Here is a 25,988-nt window from a genome sequence, read left to right as displayed (position 1 = left end):
ATTTTTCTTTTTATTTACAAGAAACATGTTTTAACTAGGTTCAATATGCTAGATATGGACATAAACCATCAAAATCTTATGCATCCTTAGACAACATTCATAAATGATTCAAAGAGATTTAAAAATTAGAGGTAGTTCACATTGACATAAATATGAATTCTGTTTAAAAGATAAACTGTTAATAAATTAGACAAGTGGTCTAGAACACAATTTTCTATGGAATAAACTTAAATGTAAAAAGGAATTACCAAGGCAGTAGAAAATAACATATACTTGACTCCTTTCCCAGAGTCCATTTGGTTTCTAATGAAAGCCCTCTTCCTGGTTGGCAGACAGACATCTTCTTGCTATACTCTTGCATGGCATAGAGAGGGAGAGAGAGAGAGAGAGAGGATGAAAGGGGGAGAGATGAGAGAGAGAGAAAAAGAGAGAGAGAGAAGAGGGAGAAGAAGGAGAGAGGGAGAAGAGGAAGAGAGGGAGAGAGAGAGGCCTCTAGTCTACTTTTCTTATAACCATCATCACGGGGGCCTCCACCCTCATGATCTCATTTAACCTAATTAACTCCGAAAGTCTCTATCTCCTGACACTATCTCATTTGGGGTTAGGGGTTCAACATAAGAACTTTGGGGAACACAGCCATACAGTACACAGCAGTTGTCTTTTTGGGGTATTATTATACACATTTTGTACCTTCCCATCGCTATCTTCTGTACCCTTGGTTGATAATATGAGGACATGGTCCTGAAGTAGGATGTTAGCAGTGTTTTTCATGGTGCTGAGAGGTTCTATTAATAGTGTCTCTGCCTTCTCAGGAGAGGTCCAGCTGACTGTGCTTGGTGTTCAAAACAGTCCCTTCACTCTAGGTCTCAGTCTCTTTAGTCACAGAAGAACATTGATTCATAAGCCATTAAGAGATCCCAGTCTGTGTTTCTGATGTCCACTGGTGTGTATGGGAGATGTGAATCCTTTTGCAGTGTCTACTTCCACGAAAGGGGCTAGCTCCGGCTTGAATGGGTCCAAGTGTGTAGACCAGCTCACTGCATGAAGTTAACCCTTTTCTTTTGCTCATGCTCTGTGTTCAGTGCTGTCTTAGAATAGACTGTGGGAAGCTTCTCTCTTCTGCGGGACTGAGTGGCCAGGGTCAGTTAACACACTGTAACTAGAGACTGTTACAAAGAAGGTGGGAAGTGGTCAAGCAGGTTTCATTTCCCTGTCACTTAGCCAGGGAAAAATGCACTGAAGTGTCTCAAAGGGATTAGAATTCAGAATAAAAGTGGTCTTCTTGACCTCTGCAAGCCTTTTAAGTAGTGGTGAAATTGTTTTTTGTGAGAAGTTAATTGTTACGACTCTTGCAGTTAGATAAATATATGTATGTATATACGTGTGTGCTTTTAATGATATAGCAAGGCACTAAATGATTTAAAGGTAGATCTTATGCAAAACCACTTGTTCTGCTCAACTAACTGATAGGTTCTCAGTGGTTCATGAGTATCCTTTTAAATCCCTATTATAATAAATGAGAGCAAATGATGTGTTTTGCCGTACTGTCTAAATTGGTCACATTTTTCTACATATTGCCTGACTCCTCTAATATTATAAAATAGGTTAGGAGATAAACGCTCCAGAATTCAGCCTCTCATGGTGGATAGCATGCCTCTCTGTTGAAGTAAGGGGAAACTCAGGAAGCAAATAGTTGGATTTGTGATATCTTTCCTGCCTTCACTATAAAGACTCCTTTTTCTTCTCTTTACATTTTGATCTTTATGCTTATCATAGACAGGGATCTTTTAGGTCCTAAATACCTGAGAAGTCAGTGCCTGCCATAGACCCATGTTGTTGACCTGAATTGGTCTTGTATCACTGTGTTAAAAACAGACATCATTAGTTTCTAGGGTATGTCTCTAGGATGTCATCAAAACTGAAAGAATGACTCCGAAGACTGAAAGGGAGAATGTGGAAAAAAGTTGTCTATATATCGTTTATGTGACTCAATGGTATACACCATGAATATTCAGAGTGTGAAAGCAAGGCAAATGTCATGTGAAGCCTCATTATTTTTTATTTGTACAATAGGTCAAATCTGTTGTACTAATTTTTTAGTTTTCATGTGATATATCAATTGTAGGCTTGGTTAACTAAATCAAAGTACTTTACCTAAAAGAGGTCCATATAGGTAGAGGAAAACTATTAATAACCCTCTGGAGTAGTCAGAATACCCTCCCCTGCTGAAGATGTGCAAATACGGATCCCTGGCAATGTGAATATGGTATAGACTTTAAAATATAGAGATTACTCTGGATTATCCAAGTGGGTTCAATTTCATCATATGAACTCTGAAAAACAGAGAAATTTCCCTGTCCGAAAGCAGAAGAGGAAGGCAGAGAGATGCAGCAGAAAGGGAAGAGATCTGAAGTGTGAGATATACTCACACTCTGTTGTTGCTGGAGGGTGGTCACGTGAAACACAAGAGAAGGAATGTAGGTGGCCTGTGGACCAAAGGCCTATCTTTGATGACAGCTAGCAAGGAAGTGTGGACCTCAGTCCTACAACCACAAGGAACTGAATTTGTCAAATTACCTGAAAGAGCTTGGAAGTGGATTTTTCTATAGAGCCTCCAGAAAGGAAGACAGCCCAGGCATACCTTGATTTAGTCCTCATAAAACTCTAAGCAGAAGGCCTTACTGAGACACACTGTGCCCAGACTTTTGATCTATAAGACTGTGAGATAATTAATGAGTGTTATTTAAAACCACTCTGTTTGGGGTAATTTGTAATTTGTTACAGAATGATAGGAAACTAATAAACCCTGATTAATGGGAGAAAAAAGATTGAAGGGGGTAATAGAGGATGGAGCTCCAACACCTGTCCTTCTCATCCTCCTAAATTTTCCGAGGCTGAACACTGTAGAAGGGAGCATGTGCTGGAAAATGGAGGGCTGCTGGAAGGAGGTCTCTACTCAGAGTATTCCACCTGCCTTGGTACCAATGTACTATCTCTTGGTTAAGCAACTTGGCAGTGTCGTTTGCTCAGGCAAGAGGAGACCTCAAAGTTAAAGTTTAATGAGCAGTGGTTAGTTCCTATGTGCATAGGTGAAACCAAGTAGTCACTGCAGGCTCTACTGCAGGGTTTAAAGAGCAGCTGAAAGCCAAGGTGAGACCTATTGGCATAGAGAACTCTTTGGAGCCTTGATCAAGCAGAGCAGAGATTCTGAGGTATCATAGTTGTGGAATTCAGGTATAAATGCAAATAAGGCAAACAGCAATAAGGTATAGGTATTGCTTTGGAGACGGGCGAGCCAGAGGGCAGTGCTTCGAAGACAGACTAGCTTATTCTATCCCCTGAGAGATGGTGAGAAACGAGCACCTCCCTCCATTTGGCACGTACATTCAGATGTAATTATGTAGAGGAGCCAGAGAGAAGGAGAGAAGACTGAGAAGTCTGAGACAAACATTATTTTTCTAAGGAAAGGGGAAAGGAAAGGGGGAAAAGATCCTAAAAGATCACAATAAAGTTAAAAATCTGACCAAAGTTGCTTCTATTCTGCTATCAATTAGGAGCTAAGGAGGAAAGACGAATTAATTAAAAACCAGATAATTTTATTTTCTCATCTACATAGTTATTTTTTAAGTGTCAACTTGATTGGTTTAAGGGATGCCCAAATAGCTAGTAAAATATAATTTCTGGCTGTGTCTGTGAGAATGTTTCTGGAACAGATTAGCATTTGAATCAGCAGACTGAGTAAGAGGATCACCCTCACCAATGCAGGTGAGCGTCACCCGATTGGTTAAAGGCCTGGACAGAATGAAGAGGTGGCAGAGGGGCAAACTTGCCCTCTCTGTTTGAGCTAGGGCATCCATTTTTTTTCCTGTCCTTGGACATCAGTACTCTCGGTTCTCAGCTTTTTGACTCAAATCAGACTCAACGCCATCAGCCCCTTGGTTTTCAGGTCTTCAAACTTGGACTAAATTACACCATCAGCTTTCCTGGTTGTCCAGCTTGCAGATGGAAGACTGAGGGACTTCTCCGCCTCCATAATAAACCAATTTCTAGAATAAATATCCTTTTATAATGATATTGTATATATGCTACTGATTCTATTTCTCTGGAGAACCATGACTAAACACTCATGTAGTATGAATTTTATTTTTGAACATGATGGTCTATAAAACTGTATACTCCATAAAAGTGTTAGCTCTCAGTGGTCAAGGCCAAGCATCTTATATCTCTTATATTCCTGAAAGTTCCTAGATTTTAGAACAAATAGTAGGGAAGGGTCAATGAAGATAACTGGTCTGTTTCTGCCAGTTTAAACTGCTAACATTTGTTTTGATTGGTCAGTGCCCATATTGCTTTGGTTATTAAATATTTTAATATCGAATCTCAAGTGAATTTTTTTCTTTCACACTTTATTTTGATAATTTTTAAACATAAAGCTGAAAGAATTATACATTGCGCATCTATATACTCACTACCTAGATTTTGCTGTATTTGCTTTATCATATGTATATCCATTTCTCTAGCCATCCAACAATCCATCTTATTTTTTGATGTTCTGAAAAGTATATTTCAGACTTCACCACTAAGCACTTCTGCACATACACCATTAACTAGAGTTTGATATTTGTTTACTGCTTGCTTTTCTTTTAACCTAAGACCTGGACTGAACATATATTTTGTATTTGGAGTTTGACATATGGAGTAATTAAAATTTTCACAATAATAGCTTGACCAAAGGAAGTCTACTGTGAACAGTTGATGTTTGACTCAGGAATTTGCAGAACAAGATGAAATTTTGATTACAAAAGAAAATAGAGATCCTCTTTATAATCTCTCTTATCTGCAACGTTAATTTAGAATTGATAGGAGAGAAAGTCAGGTACATTCCAGAAGTCTGAAGTCTCGAAGTAAAGGCTGATTCTAATGGAAACTCTCTAGATTGTGATGAATCATGTAGCTTTCCCAGCAAAGGTTAAAGGAATATTGATGAAGTCAAAAACCATTTCAGTGGTTTTAAACTCTCAGTTTTTGACCTATGCTGCTATCAGGTTATGAAACTAATATTCTCTCTGTCAGTTGAAGAACAAGCTATACAAATCATTAAAATAGTACATTTAGACAAGTGTCTTACTTTATCATACAATTTGTGCAAAGTCTTGTAGCTCTAACTATTCCTACCACTTCGAAATTTCACAACTTATACAATGTGTACAAATTTTAAGTCTCTGTTAATGTTCACACAAAAGGAGAAACATCATTTCTTTGATAACTTGGTAAGTTCCTGAAAAACTGATTATATTGCATCTAGTTATTTCAACATGTTACATCTTGATTGTGTGCTCTTCCCCCTCCCTTTTCATGTGGGGAAGAGAAAGGGCTTCATTAAGTCATAATTGTGGATTTTTAAAAAAACTTTTATTCTGTCCTGCCATGGAAAAAACTCATCTAAAGGAGCTGAAAAAGTATGAAAATCCTGCCATTAGCAAGATTTAGCTAAGGAACAGCTAAACATTGATTTGATTTGTTTTCATTTATGAAATTTTATCCTTGGTCAGCTTGAGGTATTATATTGCAAACAGATCAATCCTGACTGATCTTTCAAAGTCTGCAAAAGATTAAAATGGGCTCTTACATGGTCTGCTCAAAGGAGATGGACTTGGTCTTCTACAACGCAGAAGAAGATATCCAATTACAAATTAAGACAAAGACAAGTATACTCTGCAAGGTGTATTTCCAAAGTGCTTTAGAGGTCTTTCTATGTTTGTAGCAGTCTTGACAAAAGATGGGGAGAGGCTCAGGTTAAAGAGGCAGGTATAAGAAGTAGAAAAGGCTTAAGTATTATTGTTACCCAGCCCCACATCATCATTGCCAGAGCATTATCAAAGTCTTCATGGATTGAATTTTGTTGACACAAAAATCCTAGAGTGACAGGATGCCTGGCACTTAAGAAGTGGTCCATACATGAGCTAAGTGTTTGCTGACTGAAAGTCCACAATTCACTAGCTAAGGCAGCGAGCAGACTTGCAATCAAGTTCATTCTCCCTCTAGAAGTCTAGGTTCTAAAAGATACATTCTTCCACAGAAAATTCCTGACATACTTTCATTTAAGGGGAGTCTAGGGATATGTTACACCATAGGTTGAAGATTTCAAATGGGCAGGTTTGTGTTTTAAATGCCTGAAACAAGCTTATTGTGAGAAAAACAATACAAGCATAGCACCTGAATTTCAACCACAGCCTCAGAGAGACGAGAGGGAGTGGTGGGGACTGTAGCAAACTAGAAATCCCATGCCTAAAGTGGGCAGCTGTACTCAGTTCTATTTGTTTAATGGCTCATGAAAATGCATGCTAAGTACTGAATTTGATTTGAAATTATTAATTTTTAAAATCTGACGTACTGCTAGCATTTGTGATCTCTGTTTTCTCTTTAATGTCTATAATGTTCTAGTTTCAGTTGGTGATTGTGCATTACAGCACCAGGTGTCAGCATATAGAGAAGTGTAACTAATGATTCTACTGCATGAATTCAGTAAATCTCTATTTCAATTGTCTTTTCTTTTTGTGATAGTGAATCCTATCTAACAGTTATAACTGGTTTTTTTTTTTAAAGTTTTTTAGAGTTCAGACAAATCTAATCTCTGTACTAGTTTATGTGGGTAGAGGAAGCTAAGCTAGTCTGAACTCACAGAGCAGATAAATGACTTATTTGGGATAGAATGCAGGTCTCCTCTGTCTGGCTCAGTGTATTATCCAGAAGACATTTGAAGATTAAATGTCATTAATGCTGAATTTCAGGCAACAGAGCTCAGTGAAGAAGAAACTTCAGGGCAGGATATTGCTTTCTGGACAGTTGAGTATACAAGACATCATGGTTTTTCCTGACTACACAGGGCAGACAGGGTTTGCAAACCTAGTAGGAAATGTGTCCTCTGTGTTGGACCACAGGCTGGATGGTGAGGATAGAAGAAACGTACAGGTGAGCAAAGCTCAGTGTCCAGACATTGTCATGGTTTAGAGAGGATGCTAAAGAAAGTGGTACAGCACCTAGAGTGAATAGTGCCTGCTTAATGGCAGGCAGGAACTGACATGTGGGGGCTGGAAAGGCAGGTGGTCATTAAGTTTACAGACAGAATCCAGACTAACAGGAAGGATCACACCATGCCTGAATCAGTCTGGGATTAGAATGCATCTGAATCTATATGTGGAGGAATCAGAGCACTTGGTTCAGAGACCAACACTGAGAAACAAGGTGAGCTTAACTGGATTTATAGTTCTGAAGAGGATTAGTACTAGCTTCCTTTGGCCAATACTTGAAAGTTCTGTAGTGGGTTGAATTGTGTCTCCCCAAAAGTTATGTCCAACTCTTAAATCCCAGTAACTGTGATAATGACTTATTTGGAAATAGTCTTTGCAGATGTAATTAAATTAAGTATTTTGAGTAAGATCATCCTGGATTTAGGGTGAGCTCTAAATCCAATGATCAGCGTCCTTATAAGAGAAAGAAGGGTAAATCTGAGACACAGAGAGAAGGACATGTGAACACGGAGGCAGAGATTGGAGTTACATAGATTAAAGCCAAGTAACACTAAAAACTGCCTGTATCCACCAGAATTTAGGAGAGACATGGAACAGGTTCTCTCTCAGAGCCTCCAGAGGCAACTAACCCTGCCAATACCTTGACTTTGGATTTTCAGAATTGTGAGAAATTTGGATTCTCCAAATTGTGAGAAAATAAATACCTGTTGTTTTAAACACCTGACTTGTAGTACTTTGTTACAGTAGCCCTGGAAAATAAATACAGTTACCCACACCTAATCTCTGACATTATTATTCTCTATATTTTATTTTCCAGCTAATGTAAAAGAAATACTTGTTTTAATTGTCTTTCATTGCTCTTTCCTGTTTTATTCACAGTGAAATTTTTCTTTTTTTTTAGTTCTGGGAATAAATTAAAAATTTAAAAAATTCTGTGATCATAGTAAAAAGAATCCATGTCTAGATGATTTAGACTGGAATGCATTAACGATTAAATCTCCATTCTAGAATTAATTCCAGTATTCACTCAAAAATTTATTTTGTATTAATTTATTCTTCAATCCATTTTGATCAATCAAATATTTACCAAATGCTTACTCTGTGCTAGAAATTATTCTTCTAGTTACTTGGAAATACATAATGAATTGAAAGACAAGGTGTCTGCCCACTTTGCATATAAATTTTGGTGATACAGACAGGAAATAAACAACCAAATAAATAAATAATTACAGGTTATAATAAATGTTTTTGTGACACCTCAATTTATTTCCCTCGTCCCTGGTGTTAGTGCATTTTAATTCTTAGTTATAATGGTACTATTTGCTGCATAGAATGAAGGGAGAGTAGAAGTTTAATATGCAGCTATTTAAACCAACTCCTGTTATTCACAGGACCCCTGTTGGATTTCACCTCTATATGGCTGGGTATATCTATATTTGAGCTTTGAATTCACACTTAATGGAAAATCAAAGCTATTTAATTCACAGCACAGCACTGTTGTTGTCACTTGATACATAATTGAAAATAAATAACCTCAGTGGCAGCCACAAAGCTTAGATGTCAGTAAGCTTCATATCCTTTCTCTTCTAATGCAAATCACTAAAGAAAGAGCTAAAAAATTGATTCAGTGCTACATGGACTGTACGTACAGAGGTACAAATACAATGGAGACATATTGAAAAGCTAAAGTATCACATAAGCTCAGGAGTACAATTAATTATATGTATAAATATATATCTGAGTTCAATATTTTCTTGTTTATTTTTTTCCATTCACCTACATATGGAGTAACTAAGCTATTACTGTAACTCACAAAATAGACTAGCTTCAGTTTGATTTAAGGTTACAGTATGACAGATATCAAGATACCAATGTATTGAGAGACGAGGTCCCCTCCCACCTCTGCCCTAATATTCAGTTTACATAGGAAATGGAGAGAGATTCTGTTGTATAACTCGTATCCTTAGCAAGAGTCTTAGGGGGCCAAACAGAGAATTTTGTGAAAAAACAGACGGTAAGTAGATTTCTTTGGCCAGAGCCATCATGGTTCTAAAAAGTTCCTAACCCATATTTAGGATAGGGTAGGGTTGAGTTATACTAACTCTCACCTCAGTAGGAAGGGCTTTGAGGGTCTTCTTGGAGAACACTGGGAAATACTTAAGATACTATAATTTTAGCAAATCCAAAGATAAGGGAAGGGTTGACTCAGCTGCTTTATTGGAAGAGCCAGAACAGTCAGTGCTGTAGTGTAGAGAACAGTTCAAAAGTTTGCTGAGTCAAAAGATGCGTGAGTGTTTCCCATTCAGATGTGGGCCAAACTGTAGAAGCTGCCAGAAGAGAATCAAATTAGATCCTCTTCCATACAGTCTACAAGAGGCTAGGAAGTCTCAGAAGAAAAAAGCTAGATTTATTGGATGCCCAGGATTGAAGGAAACATCATCTTAGTCAAGGGAAATGCAAGATTTAACAGAGAACTCTCCAAAGAGCCTCAAAAGCACCCCAGTAAGTGAACTCAGCTGTAAACATCTTCAGAACAGGAAAGGAAGACCTGTCCTATCCTTACTGCTCCAAATCATCCTACTTTTCGTCCTAGATGGAGTGCAAGAGCAGTTAGAGGCAGAGCAAGGCAGGAGCAGGGAGAGGAGAGAAGAAGGCAACCAGCCATTCCTCTCACACTTCAGGTTTCAAGCTTTAGGAGAAGAGAAGCTTTGAATTGAAATTAGAACTTTTATTATTGCAGAAAAGAGGAAAATTTAAATTCCGACTTGAAGCTCTTTGCACCCTAAAGCAATTGTAGGACTGTTATTACCAGAGAGTAAGTAGAAAATTCACAGGCTTTCAGAATTTTTCTTAGAGGGACAGAAGAAGAGTACACTCACTGAGAAAAGCTTAAAGAAGTGGTTGGATAAAGAATTAGAGATGCATGTTGATCACAGTTCTACGTCGTGCTTATTTAACATACTGATTACATTTCAGTATTGAAATATTTTCTATAGATAAAATTCTAAGATTGAAATTATTACAAATTCATTTTCTATACTTTTTTGTGACATCCAATTAATGAAAAGTTCTTTGAGAAATAACGTCATAGCTAAAAATGCAGTAATTCAATTAAAAACAACTTTAAATACAACATTTAAATGTCCTGACAATATAAATTTCCAAATGAGTCATAAAATATATGTTAATGTGTCCAGTATTCATACTCAAGTTCTTTTTGTTCTGTTATTGAGGCCAGAAGAACCATTATCAAGGAGGAGTTGCAGAATAAGGTGGTCCGCTCTGTTCTTTGTCTACTGAGGCGCTATCCTGCTCTTGCAAATATCAGCCATATCATTTTAGGAGGCAATTCTCTCATTTAGGACATCCCAATTATTTTTATTTGCTAGCATATTTGTAAATCTTTACTTTTCATTAATGTGAGTATTGGTTCCTAAGTAAATCTAAAGGGTTGTCTTAGACTTTTTTTTAAATGAATTTTTTTAAATGCCATTTTTTAAAAATGAATTACTCTCATCAAAATATTTTTATCTTTATTTTAGTATAGTGGATTCTTGGCAAAGTCAGGATGATAAAAATAGTTTATTTAAGTTCAAGTTTTTCAGCTAGTGGTCTACTCCATGAGTGTGAAACTAGCAGTGCACGGCACCCCCTGCATGCCTGAGAAGCGCTAAAGACCTGCACTATTTCTTTTGCTCTTATGGTGATCAGCGTGATAAAGAAGTTAGATTTTTGTACAGTCACATGTCGCTCAACTGTGAAGATACGTTCTAAGGGAGGCATCATTAAGTGATTTCATTGTTGCGCAAACATCACAGGGTGCACCTACACAAGCATAGATGGTACAGCCTACTACTTACTTCTAGGCTATAAGCCTGGATAGCATGTCATCGAACTGAATACTGTAGGCAACAATTGCAACACAATAGTATTTACATATCTAAACATATCTAAACAGAGAAAAGTTACAGTAACAATATGGCATAAAAGATAAAAAAAAAATGGTACTTCTGCATAGGGCACTTTCCATGAATGGAGCTTGCAAGACTGGCAGTTGCTCTGGGTGGGTTCGTGAGTGAGTGGTAAGTGAATGTGAAGGCCTAGGACATTACTGTACACTACTGTAGACTTTATACACATTATACACTTAGATTACACTAAGTTTATAAAAAACATTTTTCAATAATAAATTAACTTTAGCTTACTATATCCTTTTTACTTTGTAAACTATTTAATTTTTAATTTTTTGACTTATAATAACAGTTTAAAACACACAAATTATACAGATGTACAAAAATATTTTTTATATGTTTATTCTGTAAACTCTTTTCTATTTTTAGATTTTTTTAAAATTTTTAAACTTTTTGTTAATAATTAAGACACAAACACACAGATTGCCCTACGCCTACACAAGATCAGGATCATCAATATCACTGTCTTCTTCCTCCATATTTTGTCCCACTGGAAGGTCTTCAGGGGCAATAACATGCATGGAGCTGTCATCTCCCATGGTAACAATGCCTTCTTTAGGAATACCTCCTGAAAGACCTGCCTAAGTCTCTTCTTGAGAAGGTGTCACTCTTTTTAGAAATATGTCTATAGTGGTTTGCTTGTTTTGTTCCTTTTTTTTCACCATAGTTTCGCTTGTAAGCAAATAATGCACCATGAATGTAACTCTCTATTAATGAAAACCTTTTGGTGTTGGAGTCAATATTTTCCAATACTTTAAGGAGCTTGTTGAGGTCTGCAAAAGCTGTCAAACCCTTCACTGTGAATTTTCTTAGAGAGTTCTTCTTTTTCTTATCCTGCAGTTTCTTTTTCTATTGCCTCTTTTTCAGCTATGTCCTCCTGTTCCAGTTCTAACAACTCCTCATTAGTCAGTTCCTCAGGGACCACCTCTAGGAGCACCCAGGTTAAAGTTGTTTGCCATCTCACCTGCAGCCTTGTTGATTTTTGCAGCCTCCTCATTCTTGGAAAGTTTTTTTGTCATGGACAAACCTCTTAGGGTCTTCTAGATGCTGTTCATACAGTTCTTGGTGACATCTCCCCAAACCCAAGGAAGGTTCTTGATTCAACCATAGATGCTATAATTCTTCCAGAATTACATCAATGTCTTCTCAGTGTCTTCCTCAATTGCAGCAATAGTTTGGGCAAAGGCCCTTCTCAGGTAGTGGACCTTGAAAGCTGCTATAACTCCTTGATCCATTAGTTGGATGAAAGAGGTGATGTTTAAATGGAAAACACCACTTTTATAGTAAGATGATGATCACTAATAAAAAAAAACAAAAAGCATTTCTGGGAGCACTATTAACAATAAGCAAAATCTCGAAAGCTATGCTATTCTCCAAACAATATTTCTTTATTTTGTGGGCATAGCATTTCAAGGGGGCATCTTGGAAGAGGAGCTGAGTCATCCAACTTTTACTGTTCCTCTAGTACACTGGCAGTACATGCTTATTGGTATGCTTGATGGCCCTGAGGTCTTCACAGTATCAGATTACAAAGCGTTTCGAATCGTAACTTGTAACATTGCCCCCAAGCAAGACTCTTTTCCTGTCCTTAAAAGTCTTGAAACCTGGCATTGACTGGACCTCCTTATGGATGAAAGTCCTTTCAGGCATCTGTTCCCAGAATGGGGCGATTTCATCCATACTGAGTATATTTGCTGTGGTAAGTAATTTTCCTCCACAATCAGTTTCCAAAAATTCTTCCCAAATTCTTCAGCTGCCTTCACATTAGCACTCAGACTCACCACTCACTTTTGCATTATTTAAAAAATAACAATTTTTGAATCATTTAAACTACCTAGAGCTAGCAGTAAATTCAACATTGTAGTCAGGTCCAGCCTTTTCTCTCAACACTGTAAACAGAATTTTTGCTTTGGCTGTGATCGTCACAGTGATGAGAGGGACATGTTTCTGTTTCTGGTCTTCAATTCAGGTCATTTGAAATTTCTCCAGGTCTGATATGGGCTCTTCTCCAATTTTTTCTTAGTCTCTTTGTCTTCAGTGAAGCAGATCCTTTAACAACTTCCATCACTTTATTCTTGTTTTGCAAGATTGTAGCTAGGGTGGAATGGGACATGCCTGCCTGTCAAGCAATAACCATCACTGGTTTTCCATCTTCATAGTCCTTCATCACTTTTCATTTTGTTTCCAGGTTAATCACTCAATGTGGCTTATTACTGGCAACATTAGCATTGGATTTTGTACACCTAGGGGCCATGATGAACAAAGCAATATGAGATTAGATCAAGCACAAGGGAAAATGATGGACTCAAGAGATATAAACACGAAGTGTATGAGATTGCTGCTGGTGTAACACGGCATACAGTTTTATAGCAAACTTTTTTTTTAACTAGGTATAAAGAGTATGCTCTAAAATAATTGCAAAAAATATAGTATAGTAAATACATAAACCAGTAACACCATCGGTTATCATTATTAAATATTATATGCTGTAGGTAATTGTATGTGTTATATTTTTATATGACTGGCAGCACAGTAGGTTTGTTTACATCAGCATCACTACAAATGTGTGAGTAATGTGTTGTGCTACAACTTTACAATGGCTATGATGTCACTAGGCGATAGGAATTTTTTAGCTCCATTATAATCTTATGAAACCACTCTCATATATATGGTCTGTCATAGATGAAAATATTATGCGGCACATGACTGTACTTTATTATGCGGCACATGACTGTACTCATGTAAACATGAGCCTGAATTGTTTTTTCCCTCTTTTTGGTTTTTCTAATGTATTTTTTTTGGTGGAATTAATTCTATAACTACAATTTCATATGTAAGAGTCATCCATAAGGTAAACAAACTATGGAGAAATAGAAGTATGTGATTCCTTTTTAAAAAAATAAAAGAACTATTTTATATTAACAACTTTAATTCACCACTAAACTTGAACAATAGGGAGCGAGGTCCTGCAAGTTGGCTGCTTATCTACAGAAAAATATCAATTCCAAGCTAATTAAAGAGGCTTTTCAATTTAGGTACAGTGAATACATTTAGAAGTTATGACATATTTACCAAGTGAACAAAATTTAATATGATAATTCAAAGAAAACTAGTTGAAAAGAAATGCTTGTAAGAATTAGCTGAGAAGCACATTTAATAAAAGCAGATTAAAAAGTTAATTTATCCTGATTGCATGAGAAAATAAGTTTTTTTTTTTAGGAGTAGATAATTAATGTAAAAAGACTTCCTCAAGCTTTCACACATTTAGAACAGAAAGACTGGTAAGTATAAGACAAAATTATATGTTTTTATTGTAGTCAAAGGGAAAATTTGGTGCATACTTCTGGAATAATTTTGCAAATGTAACTTGCTTCAAAATCAGAAATTTGTTATTGTTCTATCAACTGATGTGGCAAGTTTTTAAAAAATAAAACATACAAAAAGTGCTTTAAAATTCTTCTCCCTGGCTTTAAGTGGGTTATAACATCTGCATGATTTCTTAGTGTCCTAAAATTATAATTAATTTTCATGTATTTGTATCTTTTACATCGAGGACTGTATCTTTAGATTTATTAGCTAAAATATTTTGTCCTTGTATTTTATTTTCATGATCTGTAAATTTGTTATTAAACTTCATTACTTAGAAGATTTTAGTGAAGATGTTACATACACTCTTGGAGACAATAGTTTTGTAAAAATGAGATGACTTTATATTTCTTGCTATGTGATAATAATTGCATCAAAAATTGTTAAAGCTGTACATTTCTTAATTAAATCATGACATTAAATGTGATCTATAGACTGTAAATAACTTCTTTATTTACATTAGAGCTCAATATCCACTTGCTTTATTTTTCTTTCTCCGTTCAGTTATGATACTTTATTTAGCTGCACTTCCTCATTTCTACACCAGGTAAATTGTTCTTAGCTTTACCTTGAGCTTTGTGGGGATTGCATTTATTACTGTCTATCTTTGCTCCTTCTGCTGCATTTAACACTGAGTTTTGTGTGTAAGTAGGTTCTCAATAAATCTAATTGAATAAGTGGATTTAAATGCTTGCTTAATTTCAATCATTAGGTGTTTGAGCGGAGATTATTTTTCAGATTTTCACTGTTGGTTTGATTAGTACCTATGTTAAGGTGCTGGGTAGCATATAATATTTTTTCTTTCATTCATTTAAAGAAAAAGATTAACTGGTCCCTTTTATGAGCAGGGAACTGTCCCAGGTTCTGAGAATAGAGCAGTAAGCAAAAAAGACATGGTCATTGCTCTGAGGAACTTGGTAATTTGGTGGGAAAAGACAGCTATAATAATCATAAAGAAGATAACTTTTTGAGTGTGTATTATGTGCCAGGCACTGTACTAAGTACTCTTTACACATTATCTCATTTTACTTTTGGGATAAACTTACTAGTTTCATCCTTTTATTTATCAAAGAATTTTTGATAATACATTTTTTGCTAGGCACTGTTTTCTACGGTGTTATGAAAAAATAAACCATTAAGGAGTCTAGGAGATAACAGCAAAAAGTGGTCTTTTTTTTTAATAGAAGAATTATGAAATTTGTCTCTGAGGAGGTTATATACCAGCAGAAGTAAAAGAATGACCCCTGAGTAGATTTGAAGGTGGAATGTTCCACTAAGAGGAACAAGAAATGCTAACATACTGAGGTGGAAATGAGCTTGGCTTGCTCAAGAAGTTGAGAGAACTTATGTGAAGCTCCATCGGAATCAGGCAGGGGCCACGGTTTGGGTTATGGGGTGGAGAGAGTGGTGAAGTATGTTGGAGACACTGGCAAGGACCAGATAATGTAAAGCCTTGTAGATGTTAATAAGAAATATGGATTTTATTCTAAATATGATAGAGAGCCCTCAGAGAGTTTTGATCTGGGAAGTATTATGAGCTCATATTTTGAAAAACCTTCTCTGACTACTCGGCAGAAACTCCCCTTTCCAGTACACCCCTGAGGCCTTTGCTGGTTCAGACTTACGCTTTTAAAAATCTCATTATTTTTTCTTCTGTTCCCCTTACTTATGTTAAAATAAAGATGTATATGAGTATGTTTATAAAAAGGATTCCTGATTTCATGTAGTATTCCCTTAAGCTATCTCAGAAGTAGGAATTTTGTTTGAAAGGTCTCCAGATATAAAATGAAACAATTACCTACCACTCTGATGCCAAAGACAGACTTTGTTTTTCTATCTTAAGAGACTGTGTCAAGGATCCCTGATTCCAAATGGCATTAGTGTCGTTGTTCATGAAAATCAATTGGAAACATTCTTTGCTTGTCTGGAGAGACCAAGCTCTTCTAAGTTACCACGAGTTTTCAGCTTTTCCCCTGCCCTGTACAGGAGCAATGAGCCAGAAGCAGAATTCCAAAATAAACATTTGTCCAGAAGTGGTCAGAGAAGGCACTAGAGTCTTACTTTGAGAAGAATTGAAGAAAAAGGAGAAAATCAAAAATAATAGCAAAGAGTTAAGAGAAAATGAAGCAGGGGTCTCCATTAGAGGCAGCCAGAAGGTGGCAGAGGGCAGATCCCAAAAGGAGAGCAAAATGAGACAGGAAGCAAGCTAAATGCTGACAGCAAGAACTGCAAAAGAAATGTGTAAAGAGGATATTTGTTTTCCCTGAAAAGATGTAAGTCAAAGCCACAGAACATTTAATAGTTGATAATGGAAATGCTCAGGTCATAAACAGAAAGGAAAGTTTACTGGCAAACGATTTTATTCTAAATGGCAAAGAACTGGATAATCAACAAGTAAATAAAGAAAGAAATCATAATAAAACTGGTCCAAATATTTGCAAAACTAAAATGGAAATTTCAAGCACGGTTTTGTTTATAACTGGAGATAATTTTCACTAATTACACTTCAATTTTGGTACTTCATCTGTTTTGAGGATTCATGTTTCACCCTGTGTTCTTCAAAGGTGAATTTTTTTATCCACTTTTGCAATGTAAAATATCCTCATTTGTTTAATGTGTTCTTATCTCTTTGAATCATATAAGCTCTGATTCAATTAGGGAGATGGTGACTCCTGAGTTGCTTTCAGATTTATGGAGACATATTTATCATTTTTAAAACAAATCAGATAAGGAAAGGTCTGCTCAATGAAATACAGCAATTTATCATTTTCAGGAGAGGGAAATTTGTTTGCTATTTTATTACTGCTGTGAATCCAAATTATCTTACAGGTGTTTTAGAGATCTGTCTAGATCTGATAAGTTCTTTCTATTTGAAATACATTGGTTCTATCTTCTCAGAGAGGATGACAGTGCCATATGCCCTGACTAGTCACAGAGATCAGTAAACCCTGGGAGTATGAACATGAAATATAATGGGCTGTTGAATTTAGAGGGAAATAGGAGTGTCCTCAGAAGCAGATTGTTTTCTAATAAGCAGCTTGATTATCAGTTATTATTTTAGACCTTTGGGGTAATCATAAAGGTAGCTATTAGCAGGTAATGGATTGAATAAGGTGGCTCATTTTAATAAAATATTTTTAATATGAAGGAAGAAAAATAGCCCATGGTAGAACAACCAAATCTTTATGTGGCCCACGAAATGCTCTTGAAAGGGTCTGAAAGCCATAAACTTTCTTCTGATTAAATGTGAAAGACTTGGGGTGGCTTTCCTCTTAATTGGAAAAACACTCTTAGATCTGAAACTGAAAATTTAGAGTTGAAAAGATGTGGCTGATGAAGAAACTAAAGCCCTGGGAGGATAAATGACTTGTCTTGAAGTCTTCCCTCCTCATTGGTATAATTCTGGAATAAAAACTTGGGTCGTCTGAAACATATTCTATGATTTCACTGATTGATGCTTGATCATTTTTTTCTTCTTCATTCTTACCTTAGCATATTGAATACAGTGTCATCATATTTCCTTGCTGTGCCAGTATGAAAATTGACTTTCAGTGTTATATGAAAAAAACAAAAGCAAGTGCCGGGGAAGAGACGTATAAGAAAATTAGAGAGGTTTGCAGATTGGTTGGTGTTATTAATATTTTCAAGGAATAAAAGAGTGTGTAGTATACATATAGCAATATATATAAAAATGGTTTATCCTTTTGCCTTTCAAATAGAAAAATATCTCCTTCCCCCTCAAATATTAGCAATGAGCAGCAATTAGAAACAATTGACGGGTAGTTGGTGAGAGAACACTTAAGAATCTTCTTTGTATTCATTTCTCAGAATTCTAAATGATTATGCATAGTAATACACTCTTTTAAATCATTCCTGTCCCCAATTTATGTGAACATTACTATATATTAGTATTACAGTTTTCTGTTTCCTGGATATCAACTGTGTCATTGAAAGCTCCCTTCAGAAAGCTAAGCTAAGCAGTCATGGCCCATCTGGGAAGGGTAAGAATGAGGACAATACTACAACACCCCAAAGTTACTTAAAGGAGCCGGAACAGTAGAAGCTCAGAGGGATTTTGCCCAGAGCATAGCATGTGCTCTGTGTTTAGCCCCACAGCTCATTATTGGACAGACACTCCCTGACTGTGAGCAATTTTTGTTCCTTGAGGCCTGCTGACACTGGCTATGGTTCTGTCATTGATTTGAACATAATCTGCGTGTTGCATCTTTATTGGATTGCCATGATTCATTTAAAAGGAAATGTTTTTGATCCTTGCTGACTGGCTTTCACGGTAGGGTGGGGTAGATAGGGGGTTGGTGAGCAGCCTAGAAAAGAAAACACTTTCAATGTTGCTCTTGGGTTTATGGCTGGAAGGGAGAACAGCTAAAACACATTAGTCCTTTTGGTATTCAGAGGTTTGACTGCTTTAGCTAGGGGGCCCGGATTGATGATCCATTTTCTGTTTCCTGTCCAGCATCTATTTGATGCAATATGCTCCATGTCTCTTTTCATTAACTGAGACCTATATGATGTCAATTGAGAAAAACAGTAGCTGATGTTATGAAATACTTGCAGTGCCATGACAAAGGTCTGTTATAAAGGCCTTTTACTTTGTTCCATTGTATATTTTACTATTGTGTTTTATGCCTGCAGCTTTGCTCTATTGAAAGAAAATATTTCAGCTGGGTCCTGCTGTTATTTATTTTTTTTAACTTGCCTTTGAAATGCTAGATAACATTGAGCTCTAGCTATGGAAAACTCCTGACATGAACAAATATGGGACAAGTAAGCCCACCAAGGCATGTAGCAACCATGCAAACACTCTAATGAAGACCAAACCTACAGATAGAGGTATAATCTGCTCTAAGGGTAAATAGGGTTTGGATTAATTTTAGTGTCACAGATAAAGCACCCCTGATGACTGTGAATTATACTCTGCAACAAATTGTGAGGTGTCAACATATTAGAGGACCCCCCAGCAGATTTAGGTCTGAAATGGGAGTGGTAATACCATGTGCTTAAGAAAAGAGGAAGAACATGAAGCTTTATGGTGAACTCAAGTTGAAATGTATATGGAATTCAAAGAATCAGAAAGCAAATGCTCTTTTGCTGTTCTAGTGTACCTTAAGGCCAGATAATACCTTATTCTATATTCCCTTGAACAGTTTGAGATGAAATTTAGTGCTCTACTCTTACATCGTATTAATGGGAGAGAATATATGAAAAACTACCATTATAGGTGAAATCTCAACAATGTGAAGCAATGCTAACAGAACAAGATTAGAACCTGGCAGATGGTTTAATGGCAGGTATAGAGTGGAAAAAAAGATACCAGCTCTAACAATACATATTAATTGATGGAACTTTGATTTCTGTTGCTCTTAGTAATTGTATTTTAATTGCTAAATTAATTATAAGTACTATAAATGGATTGTGAATGCATTATTCATGTACAACCATAGCATACATAAAGAAAATAATTACTAACAGAATTCCATACATTAAATTTATATTACAAATACAGAAAGTTCTAAAACAGCAATATAAGCAATTACTTATAAAGGATCAACAATTGGCATCACTAGTAAATAATATGAATGCATTTTAAGGCCTTGTAATTAATACTATTAATTTAGCATTGTTAGCTTTTCTTTCTCTTTAATTTTTGGAGGTATGTAAAAAAGTTTTTCTAATGTCAATTTTTTAAAGAGGAAAATCTAGATTTTCCTTAACGCTGATAAGAACTATAAGCTCCTGACAAACTGTAGCCAATGTGTACTAACAACTCAGTTTTCATGACTGCTCAACAGCTGCTTTCAAATTATACAATTCGTTCAATTCAACATCCCTTTAGGGGAAGGTCACTTAATCCCCTCTTAGTGTTTGAATCATAGATCACTGTGTTTAAATATGTGGGTCTATTATTAGTAAAAACTACACAACAAACTTCAAACACCATTTGAAGGGTTAAATTTATTGGCAGCTGTTTTAAGCATTATGTCTTTGGCAAGCAGTCTTTCCAAACTATTCGTCATTTGTAAAACTAGTCCATGAATGAAGATTTTAAAACCCTCGGTTGTCTTGTTTCTATGGAAACCAGCAGTAATTGACACTGAACTCAGGGAAAGTAGAATCAGAAAGTACCATTATGAAGAAGGCACCTCTATAAACTACAAAGGTAAATTAGCTGTCAGTAATAACTGTTTTATGTTAGGTTTATTATCCATGTAAAGTAACGTTCTATACATAAAGCCCGGTTTAGGTGCCGTGAGGTACTATAGGTTACTTTCCTTTTCCCCAGAAAATGTATCTATTAAGGTGTTAGTATGTGTGTCTATTTGTATGAGTAAAAATTGTGCCGAACTGATAGTTTTTTAAAATTGCAGATGCCAATAATGGTCTATGATTTCAGCGGGTCCAGGGCTATAGCAGCAGCATGGCTGCTCTTCTGAGTGTAGCTTGGAAACTGACTTGAAGCTGGATATTAAATGGGATACTCCCCCGAGTTCATTGGAAGCAATAGGCTCAAATGTAGAGAACCTATATTTATATTTCTTGTCTGTGAGTATGGTGGGAAAAACAAAACAAAACTGAAATCATCAGAAAATGAGTATTTAACCAGTTCATTTAAGGTCAAGCACATCAAAATTTAAACAATCTTCAAAATAATTTATTTTTGTTTTATTAATAGGAAAAAATTAAAAGGGATAGAACTAGGGATTTTTAGAAATCATATTTCTAAACCTTGGCTGTAGAAACATTATTATTATTTAAATGATGTTCTTCTTTGTTATTTATGAACTTGTGTGTAGCAAACAATTCCTGGACACTAAATCTTGTTTTTGAAAATAGGCACTTGCACTTTAAGGCTTCTCAGATAGAAAATTCTATGTGGACAACTAATAAAGTCCACGGCTTTTAAGTAGAGTTATGTACTCTACTTAAGTAATTAACTATGTTTTCATTGTCCACGGGTAGCCTCCTGGTTGTTCACGAATCTCTAAAATAATACGTAAAGTTTTTTTGTGTGTATGTACATTTGTCTAGAAAGAGGGTGTACAAGTTTCAGCAATTCCTCGAGACTTCTGTAACCAGTAGGTAAAAACATACAGTGGCAATTTTTAAAGCTGATTTATGAAAATTTGGGGTCTTTAAGAGTCTTCTAGAGGGTTCAAAGTTCAAAACTTTACATAATAATACTAAGACATTATTTAGCTTTCACTGTGGCATGGTGCAAAATTGAAGGTGGGTAAAACTGATGGCTCTTTAGCATAAAATCAAAGCATTTACGTGAAACTGTATCATCGTCAGTATATTTCTCACTGCCATCCATTCATGATTAAAATGAAAAGCCGTTTTAGCTTACCAGTGATGAAGCATCAAAATGAATTTTATTAAATCTTGACCATTGAGTGTCTATTATTGATATTCTGCATGCTAAAATGGAAAGCGAGATATATAAAGTATGATGGCTATCTCAAAGAAAAGTACTAGTGCAGTTATTGAAGAAGGGAGCTTAACTAGAGGCTTTTTTTCCCCGCAAAGCACCATTTTCCATTTAAAGAACAAATGACAAACTATGGTTATTTTGATTTAGGTTATTCGACACATACTTTCTGGAAAGTGAATGAAATGATCTTGTCAAAGGTAAACAACTGACAGTGTATGTTGCCAATGATGAAATGTGAGCATTCAAGGAGAAAGTAGAGTTTTGAGAGGCTTGTATTTGCCATGATGAACTTGACAACACTTAAAATTTCTCTGAGGAGATTGGTAGTGATATTAACAAATGTGAACTTTTGATATGGTACAATGAAATATGCCAACATTTGAAAGATTTGTATGACTCAGGGAACCAATAGCTTCCAAATGACAAATACATGATGTAAAAACATTTTATGTACCCCATCAAAGAAGATATAGGGGTGGCAAAAAAGCATATGGAAAGATGCTTATGTGGTATATTATTAGAGAATTGCAAATGTAAATAATTAAAACAATGAGATACCACTACTCACCTATTAGAATGGTAAAAATCCAAACTACTGAAACGATGAAATGATGAGCATAGGGAGCAACTGGAACTCTCATTCATTGCTGTGGGAATACAGAATGGTGTAGCCACTTTGAAAGACAGTTTGGCAGTTTCTTACGAAACTAAACATACTTTACCATATGATCCAGAAAATTGCATTCCTTGATATTTACCCAAAGGAGTTGAAAACTTATGTCCACACAAAAACCTGCACATGGATGTTTATAGCAGCTTTATTCATAATTGCCAAAACTTGGAAACAACCAAGATGTCCTTCAGTAGGTGAATGGATAAATAAATTGATCCATCTAGAAAATGTGATATGATCTAGCACTAAAAGAAATGAACTTTCAAGTTATAAAAAGACATGGAAGAATCTTAAATGCATATACATAAGTGAAATAAGTACAAATTATTTGATTCCAACTTTATGGCATTCTGGAAAAAGCAAAACTGTAGAGACAGTAAAAAGATCAGTGCAATGTTGCCAGTGGTTACATGAGAGGGGTGAGATAAATAGGCAGAGCACAGAGGATATTTTTGGACAGTGAAATTATTATATATGATACTATAGTGGTAGATACATGTCATCGTATATTTGTCAAAACCTATAGGAAACACAACACCAGGAGTGAATCTTAATGTAAATAATGGACTTTAGATGATAATGAGATGTCAGTGTAGATTTATCAATTATAACAAATATACCACTCTGGTCCAGGATATTGATAGTGGGGGAATCTATGCATATCTTGGGGCAGGAGATATATGGAAACTTTTTACTTTCTGCTAAATTCGGCTGTGAACCTAAAACTTCACTAAAAAAATAAATCTATTTAAAAATCTCTTATGGGTGAAAATTTGATACAAAATACTATACATAATAAAAAATTCCATAAAAAGGTAGAACAAAGTATTTTAATGTAACAGAGTACAAAAAAGTTAATTGATATGGTTATAGATTCCACATTGCAACTAATCTTTAGGAAAACTATCACTTACTGAGTTTTGCTGTAGTACCAAAAAAGAATATCTACCATTATCTGAAAAATCTATTAAAATACTCCTCCTTTTTCCAACTACAAATCTGTGTCTGATTTTCTTCATTTACTTCAGTTAAAATAACATAATGCAACAGATTAAATGTAGATGCAGATGTGAGAGTCCAGCTATCTTCAATTCCTGTTATATTTGGAAAATAAAGTAAAACAATGCCATTCTTTTCATTAATTTTTTTGGAAAGGGTAGTTATTTTGCTTAAAGCTGTTATTTGTTTTACATGTAAAATGTGGGTATTGTCACTTAAAATAAACTAATACATAATAAACTGTTTTAATTTTTAGTGTGGTAAATATCAATGGATAGAACCCACATAAACCAAAGCTCTTTGGGGGTCCTCAGTAATTATTATGAGTAAAAAAGTGTCCTGAGACCAATGTTTAGGAACCCTTGAAATGCAGTAAAGTAATGCCTCTTATGCATTAGCCAAAGGTTGGTAATTTATTCGTTTGACTTCATATACTTAGATTTCTTGTTCTTCATTCTCTTAAATGACTTGGACTTCTAAAAATTAATTAATTAATATGAGTTTACTTAATTAGTTATATTCACTAATATTTTTATACACTTGTTTTCCAAGCTGTCTGGAACAAGTTCTGCCCAATTATATGGCTATTTATTCTGTTAACTGGTTTACCAAGAAGATATGTATTATTCTTCTTCAAATTACAAAATTCAAGGGTTGGTGCTTATGGGAAAGTAAATCTCATCTTTATTTCTCCAGGAGGAAGATGTATCGTCTACTTAGCACATAGGGTCTCTATGGATAGTATGAAGATAAATACGCATTAATGTAAATTCAATTGACTGGTTTATATTGGGCAGTAAATATATATGGAGACAAAATTCTCTAGTTTATACAAAATGAACACCAAATCCAAACAAGTGACTAAAATGTCAGTCAAAAGTCGGTATTAATATATATGCCTTGGCCCAAAGTAAGAACTATTTTTAGACAAAATAGGTCATACACACTACAAAATCATAACAAAAGTTTTATACATTTTTTTTCTAGCCACCTTGATTTAATCACTTTGTATTTAAAGGGAAGATTAGTTTAATGTGAAAACTGTCCATGTAAGATTTTCATTAATTCTCTGAACTTCGTCCTTGTTGTTGAACCACAAAAGCACAGATGGCCCAGGTGAAAGACTGTGCTCGTCTTCCTTCCTCAGAGATACTACATCTTTTATGTCTTTTTAAATTTTTTTCTTCATGACTGTGACACCACATGAACTATGCCTATTAGGTCAGCTTCTTTATGAAATCGACTTTCAGTTCAAAAGGCACCGAACTTTAGTAACCAATCGAATCGTTCCATGTGGTCATCTAAGGGGAGTGCAGAGTATCTTTCCTATTTCATGCCTTTTCTGATTTCATTTTTTTAGCTTGAAGGAAAGCTACTCCTACATATTATTTTTCTTTTATTGTAGATTTTCTTATCAACATATTCCGAAATACATTACTGACTAATATTCAATAAAGTATAAAAGAATAGTGATAAAGTAGACCTTGAATTTTTTTCTAGACTAACAATATCCATATTTTGCTGATAAGAAAACTGATCAAGCAGGACTTACCTAGTGCCACAGAAATTATAAATAAAAATAGAAAAATGAGAACTCAGGATGAAATCTGTTTACCATTTTTATTATAGTCAGGGTTTATTCGATTAGTTGTGGAAAATATGCAACACTTATTGAAAAGCATTGTTGGTAAAAGGAAATTTTAGTTTCAATTAATAAACAAATCATGAACATAGACCTGATTATTAGAGTGTCATAAAATGTACAAGCATATCAAATTGCAGAGGAGTCACAGCGCATAGGTGTCTTCAAATGCAGACAGTAAGGCATACTGGGCTCTGCAAATGGTGAATTAAAATGTGCTCGGCAATTGTGAGAAGCATTTTAAATAAGATTGCAAGCAGGAATAGATGCTTTACACTGAAAGGAATTTAAATCCAATAAGCCCACCACTTAGCACCATAGCATATTAGAAGGTGGATCTTCCAGACCAAAAGCAGCCTTGAGAAGCTGAGAGGCAGAGAAAGTGCATTGCACTGATTCAGCATTGCATGGGTAGAACCACCATATTAACATACTGAAAAGTAGCTGAATCTTCCTAGAAGGCAAGCCTTGCTTGAGTCAAGTGCATGAGCAACAATTAAAACTTAAACATGAGAGTTCTGAAGTAAGAAGATGACAGATATCCATATGTAACCAGGCCTTGTGGGACAACAGCACTACTGGAGTCACAGAAGAGGACTTGAGGGGGACTACTCTAGAGACGATTGCCTGAGCCATGCTTGTTGCTAATGATGAGGAGAATAAGAATCTACTGTGTATTTTTCTTTTTAATTATACATAAATATATCAAAGTATATAATTATAATTGCAAACATAGGTTTAGATATTATCAACCAATCCTTCTGCTGTTTTTATAACAAACTCCTCTAGTCTTTGAGGTAGATAGATAGATATACGGGTATTTGATTGGATCAGTGGATTTGTCCAAATATTTGTG

This window comes from Pteropus medius, unplaced genomic scaffold (assembly GCF_902729225.1).
Source record: "Pteropus medius unplaced genomic scaffold, Ma_sr-lr_union100, whole genome shotgun sequence".
In the NCBI taxonomy this organism is placed as follows: domain Eukaryota; kingdom Metazoa; phylum Chordata; class Mammalia; order Chiroptera; family Pteropodidae; genus Pteropus; species Pteropus medius.
Note: the sequence above shows the minus strand (reverse complement) of the source record.